This window comes from Colias croceus, chromosome 20 (genome assembly GCF_905220415.1).
Source record: "Colias croceus chromosome 20, ilColCroc2.1".
NCBI lineage: Eukaryota > Metazoa > Arthropoda > Insecta > Lepidoptera > Pieridae > Colias > Colias croceus.
Genome location: NC_059556.1, coordinates 4,616,768 through 4,635,789, shown reverse-complemented (window position 1 = coordinate 4,635,789; position 19,022 = coordinate 4,616,768). Strand labels below are relative to the sequence as shown.

General features: G+C 33.0%; 1 protein-coding gene across 1 annotated transcript in view; it reads right to left on the bottom strand.

Annotated features, from left to right (window-relative positions):
- Positions 1-19,022, bottom strand: part of LOC123700922 — a 61,659-nt gene that overhangs the window by 14,587 nt on the left and 28,050 nt on the right. The window lies entirely within an intron of this gene.

Genomic DNA, 19,022 nt, shown 5'->3' with positions numbered 1-19,022 from the left:
TTTGACACCAAACAATCAATATTCTGCATTCAAATAAATATTTTTACTGCGGACGAATCTTTGAATTTATAGATATATTAAATCATGTTTATACACAACATAATAATTATAGATTGGACGAGCTTACTAAACTTTAGTAATTATCATTTTTAATCTGCGTGCTTTAGACAGTTACCCAGTTGTTTTGCGAAAATTGTTTTAGAAGTATTTCACACAATATACACCCCTCATGTCAGCGATATTTAAAATTCACTCCCATTTATAGTCTACTCAGCGTTTTTCAAACGTTGATAAATTACAACAGAAATGCTAATAGAATTTTGATGAAAATTACACACAACGAATGAACACGGCGTGAAAAATAATCTTAAAAAATTGGTGGTAACTCATACCCATATTGTAAAATTTCGCTTTAAATGATTAGTACAAATTTGTATATTTTATTAACTCTATAATAAAATAATCGCGTAAACAAATTTTAATTTTGTTAAAAATAAAAGATGGAAACAACAGCTGAAAATAACTTTTGGATGCATAATTTGAAATCAAAACTAGATCAGTTAAAAACATCGACTAATAATTCCATCACAAATAGGTTTCAACCTGTCTGGATCGAGAGGTCGGATAAAATAATAAACACGGACAGATTGAAGTGTGAATTATTGAAACTTCGACGTTGTCAGCCCACATAGGGATTGAGATGGCACAGGGGCGTATCGTGATAGGAATTTATTTGTTTCTTTTATATTTGTAGAGTATGTAAGAAAGAAGATTTCTTAAAATGCACCCTTTTTAAGGTCGCGCCTAGTCCGTTAAAATAGGAATTAGGTAAATATGTTTCGACGCACGTACAGCCTGAGAGTAAGATTGCATTTACAATAATTGTCTCATTTGTTTTTAATTTTCAGTTTGTCATGCATGAAAGCTTTACCTTTCAAGTTGTGGTAAAGCGCAAACATACAGTTTTGGTCAAGTTTTGGTGATAGATTTTTAAGGATGAATTCTTGAAAAAAGAGCTTTATAGTGGATATATGTCGTAGGGGTACCTTATACATCGATAGATAAATAAGTATATCTAATTGATAATCGAATTAAAAGGTACCTTACAAAGCAAAACTCTATGTTTTATTTAGCATATACCACCAACTACGGAACCACAAGCTGATATCGCAAAAAGGTTCTCATAAATTCGACTCTGGAATGGACACGTTTGTTTTGCTGTATAAAATATGCAAATAAGGGGCCTCTTGGTAGCGTCACCAGCAACATATGGCAACTTTTACTGCCGAAAAACAAAACTGTACATTTAATATAATACTTTACGTACGGATTTGTTTTACTGCGTAATATGCAAGGTCGTTAAAACGATATGTCGCGGCGTTGAAATTAAAAAAGTAACGCGACCATGTTTTTATTGGTTTGCTTCACGCCCCATTGTTCCTGCAATATTGCTTTTAACATGGAAATCGAATGCTGTGTTTATTTACAATGGAAATCTATTCAGATTTACCGGGAACTGTAACGTTCCAACGCGATATGGACGTAAAAAAAACAATTTTAAATGAGTTGTGCATTGTCATATGTGGACTTCATTATGACCTATATTTCAGCTCTTTTATTCGTACAATTTGTGTTTGTGTTTTTTTTTTGTTTCAGGGAGGAAATAGGTTAAACCTAAAGCTTAATTCATAGTCTGTGAAAACTGTTTGTTATTGTTTTATTCGTTTGAATAACACTACATTAGCAAAGACGGGAGCAGCCAAAACGTACTTAAAATAAAGTATCCCGAGATTTTGATTGTATAAAAAGTCTGTCTAACATTATAATGCATTGTATTAGCATGGCTTCATAGTTCATAGATAAAGTTTATATTATCTTGTTTAACACACTAAACTACTTTATAGGCGATGTCTACAGCAATAGCCGTACTAAAGTTTCTTAACTAAGTCCTTTCATTGAAGTGCTCGGTTAACTGTCCTTGGTTTGAATAACATTCACAATAACTTGGTGTTAACGTTAGGGATTGTCTATAGTTAGAATTATTATTAATACTTCGGAGTATTCAATCTAATAATTCGGTAATACGGTTACGGAATCTTGGAAAGGTCTTTTCAGAGAAATGATTGGAATTTAATGAAATTCTACTTTAAAATGAATAAAAGCTTTAAAACTTTATGATAGTTTCATTCATATAAATTATGGATGATTAAATAATAACTTAATTTCCTCTTTACACGGATGATGTTTTAGGTTAGGTTTAGGTTTATAACTAACGTGTTTCCACTATCCATCATCTACACCAAGTCTACACCTTATATGACACAAATTAAATATTTATTAAAGTGAAACTTTTATTACATCGTCTCAAACTTTTTGGTCTGTGTAGCGCATGTCGCGTGACGCACGATACGTACGATAATTATCGTACAAATACGATAATTTTTAGTTAAATGTCTATAGTGTGAAAAAAAGTTTCACTTTTACCGTGGTTTCATAAAACCACACAACATTTTTTTCTCTTTTATTATTGTACATAATAATATTTTACAAAATTTTCAGCGAATGGTATTCTCATGAAAATGTACAATATGCAAAAGTTTAGTGACGTTAACATGAGCGCTTTTGAGAGAATGTCAGTCAAGTTACCTACTGCACCACATCACTTCACTGTTCTGAACTTTTTCTGAACGTTATTTGCCTTATATTTAGATACTTGTATAAGAATTAAGAAGCATTAGATAATAATTTCAAATAAGTTGATTGGAAATTTCTTATTGAAATCAAGAGAGATCTTTTGAACATTTTGAGGAATTTTATCTATGTTGCAACAAAGAACTTTTGATTTTTTTATTAAGTAGATAATGAACTAGTTAAGAAACTTCCTTTTGTAACTAATGCAATAAATTTAATGCACGAATTTTATACCAGCATTTTAGGCAATTCAATTAGGTATCGAAAAAGGAAACAATGCGATCTCAAAATGGTTGCATCAACATAGGATAGAAAAAAGATCAACGTTGTTTTTCAGCGGCTACTATTCAAGTATGAATAACATTGTAGGAGGAAAAAGGGTAGAGTTTGAAATATAGAATTCTCGGTTTTACACTTTACGTGAAAAATTGTACACCACGAAGTATAAATAGGCTGGGGCTTTATTTTGTCAGGTAAGTGCGTGCATAAATCCATGTCAAAGCATTTTGAACGTTCATTCCTTTAAAATAAGTCGCTTTGCATATTACGGCACTTATTACAATTTATTCAACACACTTACATAAAGTGGAAGTAAGAATATTTGAAAAGGTTTAATAACGAGGTAAAATAAATGGGTCGCTGCTTGACCTGTAGCTCATTCAGCACCTAGTTTCATTGTTTAACTCTTTATAGGTGCCACAAGTTAATGACATCCGAGCCTTGTTGCTGCGTCACTTTATGGACCTTTTATCATCGGCCTTTTTATCTACGGAAGAACCATTAATACGTGAAGTTCGTTAAGCTGCCAAAAGAAAGTTGTCAAAATAAGGTAATGCGTTCCTTGGGATTTGGGATAATTAATTACTGCGACACTTTTAAGAATGTTTCTTTACTTTTTTGTGCGGATAATATTACCTTTTTGAATGCGTCTAAAATCCTATTAACGTATATTCCTTATCTTGGAGTATGGCCGAAATTACTAAAAGGCTGTTGTTTGAAATAACTGTTCAGAGATGATTACTAGATGTATTTTTATTAAAATAAATATATCTTCTATAACAAAATTCTATTATAATAATCCTTTGGAATGGAAAATAAATCTCTATCAATATTAAAAAGCAGCAAAAATAAACAGCACATAATCCAAAGTAAGCAGAGGCGTTAATGCGCTCCGTGCCGGGATTAAGTTATCGGCAGGCAATAATAGGTGAAACGATAAGCCATGAAAAATGAGTGCTTACTTGTGCTTATATATACTATATAACTTTATACACTTATCCTGATATATGTTCTGGGATAGAGTTATTATGGTAGATTTAATAATGTGTTATTGGGAGAATTTATTGTTTTGTACTTTGAAGTAGAGAACAAACCCGTAGATTTCTACGGGATTGTTGAAATAACTGACAAGAGAGAGGTTCCCGATAATTTTATTTTGAACTCGGTAAATACACGTTTATAAACGTGCGATTAAACTTTAAATTTGTAAATTTAAGTTCGATCGCATGTCTTCTTATTTATATAAGACTAGCTTACCGCCCGCGGCTTCGCCCGCTTTCTCTAAAACGATTTGAGATTTAAACTATCCTATCTCTCAAGTTGGATCGAACTGCACATGGTGTGCTAATTTTATTATAATCGGTTAAGTGGTTTAGGAGTCCATTGAGGACAAACATTGTGACACGAGATTTATATTATATATTAAAAGATTATATAGAGTCATAGAGCTGTATCTACCTTTTCTGTTTATTCCAGCCATAACGCCTACTATGCTTCTACTATGTACTAAAACAAATATCTATAGACCCATATATATAGGGAACAGCGCAGTTACAGTATATGCATTCAACCTGGCTATACATAGCCCACATTTTATTGGCTTTGTCGAGTACTGAAACGAATATTTTATGCGACTATTCAACGCAATCTTTTAGCGCTCAGGTGGAAACAAAAATTCGGTTTTATTCAGATAAACGCGGAATAAATGTTAATGGTTTACTGAACTGTGAAACTGCAGTGGCGCTGCAGATTTCAATCAGATGATGATAAATTTGTTCAGTTAAATGTCGAGTAGTTTTCTAGTGATTAAATGTGGCGGATTTCTGGGCAGCAAATTGTTGAATTTGTTTTACGGTTATATTTATTTTAATGTAAAACTTTTAGAATTTTTATATTTGAATTTTTTTCCGTAGCAAAAGTGTTTAAAGTAATTGCTATATTAATTAAAATCTTTTACAGACGTGTCTGTTTTTGTTTACCGTTTGCATTTTGTCACACAAGTGGCATACTTTTTAACCGACTTCAAAAAAAAGGAGGAGGTTATCAATTCGGCCGGTATATTTTTTTTTTTTTATGTATGTACACCGATTACTCCGAGGTTTCTGAACCGATTTACGTGATTCTTTTTTTGTTCGATGCGGGATGGTGTCGAATTGGTCCCATAAAAATTTTATTGGGATAGGCCCAGTAGTTTTTATTTTATGAGCATTTTTGTCTGTAGGTATTTGTGAATTTTGCAAGTGCAAGTTTGAAGTCGGTTGTTTTTAACGCAGTTATCACTTGTCAAATCTAATTAACATAGTTTAATTTAATTACTATACATTTAAATGTAACATCTGCGTTTGCTGTAAATGTTTATGGACGAAGTTTTTGGGAGCGGCACATATGCTCGCTTTCCTGCGATTCGCATAAAGATGAGGAATAAGTGGGGAAGGTAAATACGGTTTATTTTTCTTTTTCCCTTATTGTGGGTATACATTTTCAAGATGCATTGTTCAATTTGAAAAATGTAACTAGTTAGGTATTGTACTGCTTATCATATACCTTTAAATATAAAGTATGTAACTTACAAAGTAATATAGGAATTGCTAATACACTCTTCATTCTTAATACGATAGGAGTACGATTTTGTTGTCTTAATAATTTTTGTTGTAAAGGATGTGTGAAGAGAAGATGAGTTTTATTAATACATTATAATAATATTTAATTACTAGCGGTCCGCTTCGGCTTGGCACGTGGTGCATATTTCTGCAATAAAAAGTAGCCTATGTCCTTTCTCGGGTATCAAAATATTATCTCCATACCAAATTTCATGCAAATTGGTACAGTAGTTTAGGCGTGATTGAGTAACAGACAGACAGACAGAGTTACTTTCGCATTTGTAATATTAAGTATGGATTGACATCATCTATGTAAACAATATAGCTTTTTCATGCATCTTGTGAGCCTTTAATAAGAACCTATTTCGTATCGTTATAGTATCAAGTTCCATAACTCCATATCACGCTATCCGCAGTGGGAACATTTTTCATTCTGGGGATTTTCAGCGGTTGGATGAATGACGTAATAACCTCTGGTACAAACGAGCCAGTGGTATAACGTTTTGAAAATATTTGGATAGCGATAAAATGGTTAAACGCTTATTAAATTGGCTAATGAATAAGGTTAGAACACCTTAAATATTGAGTAGGTAACTGTCGAGTTTGTATAGAAATTAATACACACGTTCAACCAAGATCTCGAATTCTACTAAATAGCATTAAAATTATAATAATAGATAGTACCTACCATTATCTATAATTAATCTGATACGTCTGTAAACTGAAAATACAATGATAAAGGTTTGGTATACTGAAAATCAGAATGATGACGATGATGATACTCGTATGTAGTTATAAAAGTAATTCAAAATATGTGATTGTTTAAAAAAATTGTTAAATGGATAAGTACTATGTTATATAAGGTCATTAAATAAGATTTTTCACTGCTAAGGCAAATGTCGAAGCTTTTCCCATAACGATACCAACGTTAAAAGGCTCGTAAGGAAACTATTAAACATTATAATGGGTTACTTAAATACGTTTAGGGTACAGGCGGTTACATTCTCGTTTATACAATATTTGGCGAGGTAGGATTCCGTAGCATACTTTAGTTACCGCAGTATTTATGAAGACATTTTACGGCAATACGCTGGGATAAGGTTGAACGCTTTTCTAAAAATTTTGCTACATTTTTCGGTGCATTTTTGTGATGTTTCCTAAAGGGAATATGTTTTTACTGGTATGAAGATACATTAATTAAAGAAATTATATCACATTAAATTTGTGATCTTTAAAAAAAAGGCTGTTTTAGAAGGAAATAAAAGGAAATAAAAGACATACAATGCATATTCATAAACTTTTATAGAAATTACGTTATTATAATTATAGAGTATTTTTCATATAAAACTCTTAATAAGAAATAGCAAACAGTTTAAAATCTCAAGTCTACACTCAAATAATAAACAAAAACATTCATACTTCATGTATTTTTACACACAGGATGGCTGAAGGTACAAAAAGCGAATGCTAGTAAAAGTCGAATGAACTTCCGGGTCAAGCGCCTGACCTACATGCGACATCTTGTCCTAAACTCTGCGTTACTTTTCGTTTCGGAACTTAATTGTTTAGTTTACAATGTTGATAAACGTTTATTGTAACAGTAATAGGGTTATAAAGAACAAAAAACACGTCCTGGTTTTAATTTATAATAATAGGTAATCTACGAAAAAAAGGTATGTTTTATATTAATTCACTTCGTTCACCACTTCAGCCAAAACATTCATATGTTTCTTTCAATATTTTAATCAGACAGTAATAGTAATTTATCTGTATATTATTACACAAAGTTTTTTTGAATCAGAATAGGTGCATTAAGTTTTTGGAGTTTTTCACTATCTAAGCATGACAACAATATAAGATTTGATATCTCATTTTAGACTGTTTTGTAAACAAGGAAATGAAAAAGTTAGAGATCGGAAGCTAAACTTGGTTTAGTGCTCTTTGGTGACGTAGTTATTTACAAAAGTAAGCATCAAAGTCGTATTCTTGTGCTTTTGTTTCGCTTGTTTGTTTGCGAATAGCTGATGAGATTTTGAAAATAAACACAGAGTTTTGGATTATTTACGCGGTTTTTTTTATAAGAAAATATTTACAAAGTTTATAATTGAAGCTCAAAATTAATTATTTGCACCTATTGGTAAACTCTAATGGGATTGACCATAATACTTATGTTTTCAGATACCAGTAATAATGTAGAAATTCTACTGATATAATGTTGACCACAAACTGAAAAATACAACACATCATATTTCTCGTAATGCAATCTAGGAAATATCTAATATAAATCTAATATAAACGAGTAAATAAAGCTTCAATTCGAAATAGCAATACTGCACGCTCCTTGAATCACAACAACTCGAGGCACGGAAAAGAATTCCCCATTTTCTTCGTGACATGACATTCCTTTTCTGACATTATTCCAAGTATGTCCAAGTCAATAGGTCAGTCGCTGAGAAGTTGAAAACACAGTTGAAAACGACGTAATTCATGTTTTAAACTGACTGAAATCAACCCTTCGTACTTAATTTTCTTTACATAATATCTGCGTGTCAATTGATTGAAAACTTACAAAATAGACAAGTCACGTACGTAGTAAGAGCAGCAGTAACAGCCTTTATAATACCCTAAAAATATCACAATGGTTCGAATATATTTTTTAAACATTCCGCAGCCATTATTACTCGCTGTTAAACGTTCCATGAAAACATAAAGAAAAAAGGCTTCAATATTGCAAGTCATTGATCGTTTAGTCGCATTCAGCCTTCTTACGGCTTACCTGTTAATCGATAAAGTATCCAACACTGACCTATAAATATTTCTTTGTGATACGTGCCTTTCCCCTGCTTTACATTATTGGTCTATTGCCTGATATCTTACGAAACATACGTGCCATGGGTAGGTAAATCTGTTTTTTATTTACTTTGTGAAATTTATTGTTCTGCTAATTATATTTAGTTCGTTGTAAACGGGAGATATAGAACGTACAGTTTCTAATTTCTCACGAACAAAAAATATATTAAGATGTAGTAAAAATTCTATAGAAGGTTAATTCCATAGTGTAAACTTGAAAAATATTGCTTATTCGACATTTGGCTATATTATTTTTATAGCTATACATTATAAACATTTTTTACACATATATACAACAGAAACGGAAGAGACATAAACACTTTGCAAAAATCGAAGGCAAAAATGTTACCTTCATTTAAAAATGAAAAGGTATCCACAATAGGTACTAACATTGCTAATGCAGGAAATTAAAAAATAGCATCAAAAGCTATTGCGGAACAAATTTTATCGATAAAATCCTCGGCTTTGGATGGTTTTGATTTATTGAATTTTGATATACGAAGGTTCTTACGATTAGGTATATATCTTTCGATGACTAAAGAATAATAATTTAATTCAAGTGAAAGAAATTTAAGCATATTATTATCAATAAAACTACGCTTGGAATAATTCCTTGTAATATTTTTTATGGCAGGAGCCTTGAAATAATCACACTTAAACAGAAGCATTTTAAATTCTGAATACAGATGAAATAAAAGAAATATTAAAATATTAAAATGCAGCTTCATAAATCGTAAGTACTTTGTAGACATGAGGTTTTAATTTATTTGAGTGGCTCAATACCATTAACAGTTGTATTGGACTTGATGAATAGGACGGTATAATAATACTATTTCATTATTAAATTGGTTTTTGACCTTTTAATAAATTAATTTGAACGCTATAGATGTTTCTAATTGGAAGTGGAATAAATTTTGATTAGCTAAAGCTACATTCATTTAGAATTGGAATAATGTACAAAACCGCGTATAAGTTAAAGTAAAAGCTTGGTTAATAAAATGTACTTTTAAATGTTTTAAACACGATTTATAATAAGGCTTAAAATCGTATCTTAATTCACGGATATACTACGCAATATAAATCTACGATTGTTTTTCTTTCAGGATTTTCTCATATTGCAGTTGCACTTCTACATATTATAGACAAGTCACATTGCTTCTATTCTTTCTGCTAAATTTAGTCCATAGAGAAGCTAGTCCATAAATATCAATAAGATATTGATCTATTAAACCATTTATTTTCAGTCGGAAACAGCAAGCACTTAACCAAACCACACTACATAATCAAGATAAGTAGGTATTGTTGCGGGTTGAAATATGCATTGTCCAATGCTAATCTAGCTAATTAATTCATGCAGATTCAACCTGCAAAGTTATGGCCTTATTTACAAGTTATATAAAGCTTCGGGTTATAATTAATTATTATGCGACATTTTGATTGAGAATCGTGGAGTCAACGCCAACAATTGATTCCTTAATTAAAACCAACTGGTTATGTTGAAATGTTTAAGATTTTGCCGAGGAAAATGTTTCAACGAAAGTGTCAGTATTACACAATTTGGAGAGCCTTCTATTAAATTAATGAAGCAATTTTATAAGTTTAATTGAAACGTCTAAATTAATATCGAATGTGCTATTTAAGATTGGAGACAAACATTTAGTTACAATCTTCGATAGCTAGTAATAGATTGCTAGCGATAGATTGTAACGTTATTATGAAAATAGCATGTTATACATATTATGATTCTCGTGCCAAATGTTTCTAGCTTTATTATTTTATTAAGGACCTCGTAGTGCTTCTGAATATTTGTAATTTGTTAAATATTTGCATGATTTCGTTTTTCAAATCCATAGTAATTTGATGCATTGTTATGGCCCCGATTAATATAGTAATTATTACACAATAGAGGTTTGTTTGTCATAACATCCAATAACTTCGTATACTGTGTATTATAGAATTTATCAGTATAATAATACAGTAGCCAATACAATGAAAATAAAGTACGAGTATATAATCTATTTTTTTTAATTAATTGGCGACAGATGGAGTATCTACCTGTAGCGACACCTCGCTCTGAATCGCGCAAGCGAAATGTTTCGCTACAGAGCTATATATACAACTTTCCGACATCATCCATTGGGGCCTTCACGGCCGGCCAGTCGAGTAGACTGGTCGAGGATCCTCCCTTTTTCGATGGAGGAATTCCACCTTCCTTCCTCCACATACCAATGTTATAGAAGGGACGGATAAATTATAAGAGAATTGATATCTCATAAAGTTGCTATAATATATATATTATGAAGATTTAGTTTTCTATTCACAAAGGAAACAATGCGTATATATGCGCATTTTAGTGCGATATAAAAAGGGATCAAAGGAATATTTATTTCTTACCTTTTAAAAAGCTGTAAAATAGGTAGGTACTGAATTTATGAAAAAATCTTCTACGGGATTGAATAATAAGCGTCGATCGATCCGTTCAAAAGATATCCATCTAACCAGAAAAGTCACTTGAAAAGTTCAGAAACTTCCACAAATCTTTTGTTTGCTTTATTGAAGAGGATATTTTCACACCTAAAAGGGTTCCGTAATGTTGGTTGTGAGCATTGAATCGAAAACTCATTTTAGATGTCATATTCATATTGAGTGGTTTCATTGTCCGTATTTCGCTATTATGAACTTTAGTGGGCAAGGACTTAACATTTAATTATTATATTACTTGTCAAAGATTAGATTCAGATTTATAATTTAGAATTCAGTTTGGGACAATATCCTCCTACTCCTCCTACTCCTTGCGTTCCAACATAATTATCGCGTAACAATAATTATGAAAGCTTCAATAAGCAATTATATGCTCGTAATTTTTCATGTTAACAGATAGTTTCATTAAAACAAATGTGGCCAGTGCAATTAATAAGTGTCAGAAATGTTATCAGGTAATTATAGAGATCGGTCTCGTTCACTCAACCGATAAATTGATCGCAGTGGAGCATTCGTTTGCTTTTCCAATATATAGAGCCAATTTCAGCTGACGACATAGGAGGGTCAAAAGCCAATTGGAAAAATATTATGAGTACATTATGCAATTGGCGACATTGGCTTTAGTGACGTTAATTTTTTTTTTTTTTTTTACTTTTGGCAGGTCTGGACTTTTGGTATATAAGGAACATAATTGTATTATTTAACGTATGGACAAGGATAAATTCTTACTATGCTTTTTTGTATCATAATTTCTGAATCCGTCTCAAAAAACTTGGAGTTGGTAGATAAGAGAAACAATTTAATTTCTTAATAGAAAAACCCTTATTGTTGAGTAAAAAATATGCTTAATATTAATTTGAGTGATATGTAAAACTATAATGGTTGTTTTAAATACCATCAGTAGCCAATAAGTACTAAAAATACATAACAAAGATACAAAATATGACATAGATAACATATTACGTGCCCTTAGCCATTTTCCATTTAACAAGACTATAGAAAATCTAGAACAAAAGTAGAGACTATAAAAAGTTTCACCGCTGCACTGAAAATGTAATTACGCGCAAACCAATTATGACAATTGTTGTGTGCGGAAACGGAAAATGTATGACCGTGTATATCGCGGCGTAGGTGACGTACGATCTTGCTCGTACGTAGGTCACGCGATATATTGTGCACGGCCGATACACAACGTATGTATCTATCTCCGCTGAGTGAACGCCTTCGAACGCTGGTTCACGCTCACTCCCGACGCTTCTGCTAGCGCCAGTGGAAAACGTAGTATAAGCCGTCACAGCCCGTATAGACGCGAGGGATTTATTTCGCGAGCAAAGCACGCGGGCTTTGCTATAATAACGTAGCGAAATAAAAATCAGCGTTTCTTCCTGAAGTAGCTTTCGAGGGCTGGTGATAGTCGCGTAGGTTACTTGTGCTCCGTACCGTTGACTCCCGAGAACTGATTTTGCCTACGCTCGGCGCGAGGCTTATATCTGCGTGTCTTTACCGCACGGAGAGCCCGTATGCCATGCTCAAACCGTGCGCCCAATTTATTATCAACCAGCCCTTTACTTGCACATATCTTTATTAATTTCCAATGTACAAAAATAACAATTATTTCACATAAATGCCATACAAAATACCTTTAAAATAATATACAATTTGTAGTGCAATAAAATAGTCTACATATACAATTCCGTACTTTTATAGTGAACTCGCAAACATTTCGTACATAACTTTAATTAAAATTGAACTCAATACTTTTCTTTTCGTACTATAAACCTTGGCAATAATTGAAATTGACACAAAACAATAATCTTAATTTCCAAATACAATAAACTTTTTCCTAATTTTTACAGAACATTAAGCAAATTGCTTTCAAAGTCGTACCCATAGTACATAATATCGTGCATTTACAAACATGTTATAAACCTCATATAGTTCTACAATTCTACAATTTCAAGAAAATTTTAATATAAACAAAACAACGAAAATACAATATCTATAATTAAAAAATAACATTAGCGAGTTATACGAATCATCACCAAATAGGTGAGCGGTTTCCCATTTTATATGAGTTCAGCATAATATTTATAAAAATTAAAATATACTATTATGCGTATCTAAATTATTCATGTACATATTTACAACGTGTTATGTCGATCGCTAACATCCTCCCCCTCGTGCATAGCACTAATATCTGTGATTAGCGATCGAGCCTGTTTCATAAACGCTTTCAGTAGCGTGTATCCCATCAGGACCAATTTTTCTATATTTCCAATCTATGTATCGTGTGGGAAACCATTTTACTCGATTAATCCTTTCACCATAGTGAACATTCGGCCTTTGTTCGATATAATATCGTGAGAACACTTTGTCTCTAAATGTATTTGTAGGAGACACATTAGAAACATTTTTGTAACTTGTATATCGGCCCTTTCTCGTCACGTGTTCATGTTTATCAATAAATTTCAACGTGCAAGTTTTATTATGCGTTGTAAGTGCATAATCTTTCACTTGTAGGTCACGTGGGCTTTTTAGGCTTTGTTTTATAACATAAGGCATTGTATTGCCTGCACTTGCATAAAAACATGTATTTACAACGTTAACTGACCTTGTCGTATTTGTAGTATCAACTCCATGAAGCACCCATCCAAGCGCTGTACGTGATGCCACTGGTTGTCCCGCTTTTCCTTTTCTCATTTGTTTAGACGCTAATAATTGCCAATTATCTTGTCCGATAAGTAATAAAGGCTCTTTAGCCTCGTAGTACAGTTGAGTAGTAAACTCACGTAGATGACGGAACTGTTGCATTCGTTGTTTGTCTAAGAACTGCGGGGCTAGTTTTAAATTGTCTACTGTATGCACTTGATTTAATCTTTGCACTTTTTTGTTATGCATACCTTTCACTTTTAACTTTATTACTTGCGTGTCACTATTCACGATATTTCCTCCACCCACAGTTTGTATTACGAGTTTTGTTTTCGAACCACTAGCACCAACACGATTTGCCACAGCTGAGTCCAACAAGGTAACTGTAGATCCTTCATCTAACAGAGCAATTATTTTTTCCGAGCCCTTTGGCCCAAATACTTCAACTTCGACCATTTTCAAGTAAGCTCGTGACATATTTGTTGCACACACGTTATTTACTGCATTCGTTATTGGTTCGCAAGTCACATTATCGCTGTCTCGCTCTTGCACGGCGTAATCTACATGCAAAAGCGAGTGATGCCACCGTTTACATTTTTTACAAGGTGGTTTTCTACAATTTTCCTTTCTATGTTTTCCTTTTAAACAATTGAAACACACACGATTCTTTTTTACCACATCCCAACGTTCATGTGTGGATAATTTCATAAATTGTGGGCACTCACTTAACACGTGGTCTTTCTTGCAGTGAAGGCACGTGTCCTTACTTTCACTGACACTATAATTTGCCGTATGTTCATTCGTAACATTGTTTCCTTCACTATAATACACATTCTTCCGATTTGTTCTCCAATTGTTTGTTTCACCAAGACTCACATGAGATCCACATCTATCTGCTTCCCGATTCAACCACTGTGAAACACGTGTTATATCGGACACACTATGTTCTTCGTCGCCGATGTAGTCATACCACCGATATAGAAACGATTGTGGTAGTTTTTCTAGTATTAGTTTCACAATGTGTGGCGCAAGCAAGTACTCGGGTCGCTTAAGGCCCTTAATAGCAGCTACACTATTATTAATTTGGCTCGCAAACATACATACGTCCCGTGGATCATCGGTTATTCTTCTCAATGCTTGTAGTTTGTCTAACTCAGCTAGAACCAAAGCGTCTGTTCTACCGTAGCGGCGTCTTAGCGAGTCGATGACGTCATTCGGCTTAGCGGCTGAATAAAGCAAGCTTTTTATTGCTTCACGTGCACGACCCTTTATTGCCCTTCGTAATCGCGCCATGTTTTGTACATCATTAAACAATGGAGCTGTATCGTCATAAACTGTTTTGAATGCTATCCATTCATCACTAATGCCGTCAAAGAACGGCAATTCGTGCATATAATTCGGTTGCGACGCCGCCGTGTTATTTTTTGTGCATATAATCACTTCTTTTAATGCATCTGCTAATGTTTGCACTTCGATGAATTTTGATGTAACATTTTCATTTTTTATGTCAAGCGAACATAAGTTGGTGTTGGCAGCGCGCTCTCTCTCCAATACCACTGTCTTTTTCGTATTTTCACAACACTCCGTCGTAAATTCGTTATCATCAATCGTAGAGTCATCAATTTCTTCATCGCATTGTGCAATTTCCAATCTAACACGCGATAGACGTGCAGCTGCTTGTGCTACTTCATATTCCCGCTGTAGCACTTCCTGCTCAGCTTCCAAACGTCGTCTTCGTGCAGCTGACTCTGTGGAGCGTATGGACCTCGCTTTTTCACTTATCGCCCTGTAATAGCGCGCAGAGGTCTCTTCCTTGTTCTCGGCAGTCTGTTGTATATTCAATGTGTCTGTCGTCATAGCAATATTAGTCGGCGTTTGTAAGGACCGACTATCATCCTCTTTGCTTGACATCTGACGACCTTGTGGAGTATTCTTCTGCGATCTCGTAATTGGCATTTTCACGCGTTTTCCTTTTCAATCGAAGGACCATAAAATACAGTATCTGGCCTGTATTTAACCAAATTGTAATATGCAGAATCCGGCTCGAATGCACCAAAAATGTTGTAGCGTGGATACAATATATGCGACCGTGTATATCGCGGCGGTAGACGCAGTACGAGCGTGCTCATACGCAGGTCACGCGAATGTTTATACACGGCCGATACGCTACTTGTGTGACTATACACACTGAGTGAACGCCTTTGTAGCTGGTTCACGTCCACTCCCGACGCTTCTGCTAGCGTCCGTGGAAAACGCGGTGTGCCGTCACAGCCCGTATGTAGACGCGAGGGATTTATTCCGCGAGCGAAGCACGCGGGCTTCGCTATAATAACGTAGCGAAATAAAAGTCAGCGTTATTTCTTCAATGTAGAGCTTTCAAGGGCTGGTGAGATCTTCAATTTCGTGCGTAGAGAGCGTTGTGTTCCGTTGACTGCGAGAGCTTGACTGAGCTTTACTTCACTTGACTTTTTATTAATTTCCAATGTACAAAAATAACAATTATTTCACATAAATGCCATACAAAATACCTTTAAAATAATATACAATTTGTAGTGCAATAAAATAGTCTACATATACAATTCCGTACTTTTATAGTGAACTCGCAAACATTTCGTACATAACTTTAATTAAAATTGAACTCAATACTTTTCTTTTCGTACTATAAACCTTGGCAATAATTGAAATTGACACAAAACAATAATCTTAATTTCCAAATACAATAAACTTTTTCCTAATTTTTACAGAACATTAAGCAAATTGCTTTCAAAGTCGTACCCATAGTACATAATATCGTGCATTTACAAACATGTTATAAACCTCATATAGTTCTACAATTCTACAATTTCAAGAAAATTTTAATATAAACAAAACAACGAAAATACAATATCTATAATTAAAAAATAACATTAGCGAGTTATACGAATCATCACCAAATAGGTGAGCGGTTTCCCATTTTATATGAGTTCAGCATAATATTTATAAAAATTAAAATATACTATTATGCGTATCTAAATTATTCATGTACATATTTACAACGTGTTATGTCGATCGCTAACAACAATTTACGAGGGTTTCACTGATATTTACAAGAATCGTGGAGTATTTTATTTTCAACAATTTTCTACTGTTATTCGAAAAGTATTTCATTTAATTCCTTACTAATTAACTTTTAATTTTTGAAGATTTTTTTATGATTCGTATTTATGGCATACTAGCTGTGCCCCGCGGTTTTACCCGCATTGCACGGCTCCTGTTGCTCTTAGCGTGATGACGTAATATAGCCTTCCTCGATAAATGGGTTATCTAACACCGAAAGAATTTTTCAAATCGGACTAGTAGTTTCTGAGATTAGCGCGTTCAAACAAACAAACTCGTCAGCTTTCTATTATTAGTATACCTACTACCTAGGCTATAGATTATTATGACCTCCGTGTCGTAGTTGTTTCACACACAGTAATTAAAACTAAAGTACTATATACGTAGTATATTATTATTAGTCTGTGGTACTATTAATATTTGTTATAATTTTTGTTCATTAAAATAAAAAACAAATTAGTGAAATATGTAGATTTATTTTTCCTATTATGAATGCTTTAAAAATTAAAATCCTTTGCGAATTTTAGTCGAAACAGTCTGAGTGCCTACGCAACGGGTTTGTGAATGTTTAAAATGGTTCAGGTGACAAGGGATCTTGAATTTTTAAAGCAATGCAAAAAGTTTGTTTGCATAATATTAAGAAAATAAGTTAATATTAAAAAAATATCTATGTATAAAAAATTCGAGTCATAACGATTTTGGCTCTACCTGCGTTAGTTTATAAAATAAAGGTACATACATACTTTCATACCCTGCCATATTTTTATCATAAAATACAATGCATTTTTTTTCGAATATATTTTATAACATTAAATATACATTGGAAAGATTGAATTTATATTTATTTTATTCTGATAAAAAATACATCGCTTCTCGAACTGCGCATGTTGATAATTTTTTACAACAGATTTTAATCGAAGTGAATATGGGTCACTAACAAAGTATTGGTTGAAGCAATTAAAGTGATATTGTGTGCCATACGCTCGATAAAACCTTTTCGCTACTACTATTTTCGCTAGAAAACCTTATTATGACTAGGTACTATCCAACTTATTTATTTATAACTAGCTTTCCACCCGCGGCTTCGCCCGCGCAGTGAAAGAAAAATCCGCATAGTTCCCGTTCCCGTGGGATTTCCGGAATAAAACCTATCCTATGTCCCGGGGTAAAAAGTAGCCTATGTCCTTTCTCGGGTATCAAAATATCTCTTTACCAAATTTCATGCAAATAGGTTCAGTAGTTAAGGCGTGATTGAGTAACAGACAGACAGACAGAGTTACTTTCGCATTTATAATATTAGTATGGATGAAAAAATAAGTAATTTAGTAGGTTATTAAATAATAGATGTACCAAAGTATTGATATCAGTCTGTCTATTTCACACAAACAATTTTGAATCAACAAATTTCAACTATCAACCCTAAGTCTTTGCCTCTAGCATACAAAACACGGTTAAAACTAATCCGTACAATTTTTTCTCATCAAATTTGTATCCTTGCTAATTTTAAAGTTTCCTAGAACAAAGGAATAACATACGTTTTAAATTTTTAATATATTAGTAGGAACTGGACTGCATTAAACCCCATTCTCTATATCCAGGTATAAAAGGTATATGTATTATTCTTGCAGAGTGGACCATTCTAGAATTATGTCCATGTATTCATAATCCTCGGGATTTCCTTTCTCAGTTTTGTTTGAAATTTGAAAGCAGGTCGACTAATTTTGCGCTGGTTTGATAGAGTCCAGAATTACTTCCTTTTCAATTTTCGAAGTTTGACTCAGCACGAATTCCTTTATATCTACGTATGAATTTAACATCGAACTAAAGATATATTTTTAAGTTACAAAGTATAGGCGTCTCTATAATCTGTATAAAAATTTATTGCCAGTTGAAAAAAATTATCCATTACATAGAGATAAGATAAGAGCAAAAAAAGATGAATGTATTTTAATTTTACTAGAAAGAAATTAAGATAGTAAAAGGTTAGGAATCTATACGCGACTGCTTTAGGTACTATATTGTATTTGAGTAGAGTTGCAGAATACTATAAAAATAATCTATTTTAATTATCCAACTTGTTTTCTACTTAAATCTTCATCGTGCACGCTGTTTCTTTAACGATTTTCTATAGCGAAGCGGTCATAAAATAAGTTTTAAGATTTCAGTTCTCTCATTTTATGTTAATAGAATTACAAAATATGTATAAAACCTTCTTTAGATATTGTAAATTTTGTTTACGATATTTACAAAATTATGATAAATTCATATTTCCGTAAATTACGACTATGAAATGTATTCAGTTACCTACTCGGATTCAAATATATTTAATGTTTGGAACCGGGTCAGCTAATTTAGCTCTGCTTCGATAACTGGAGT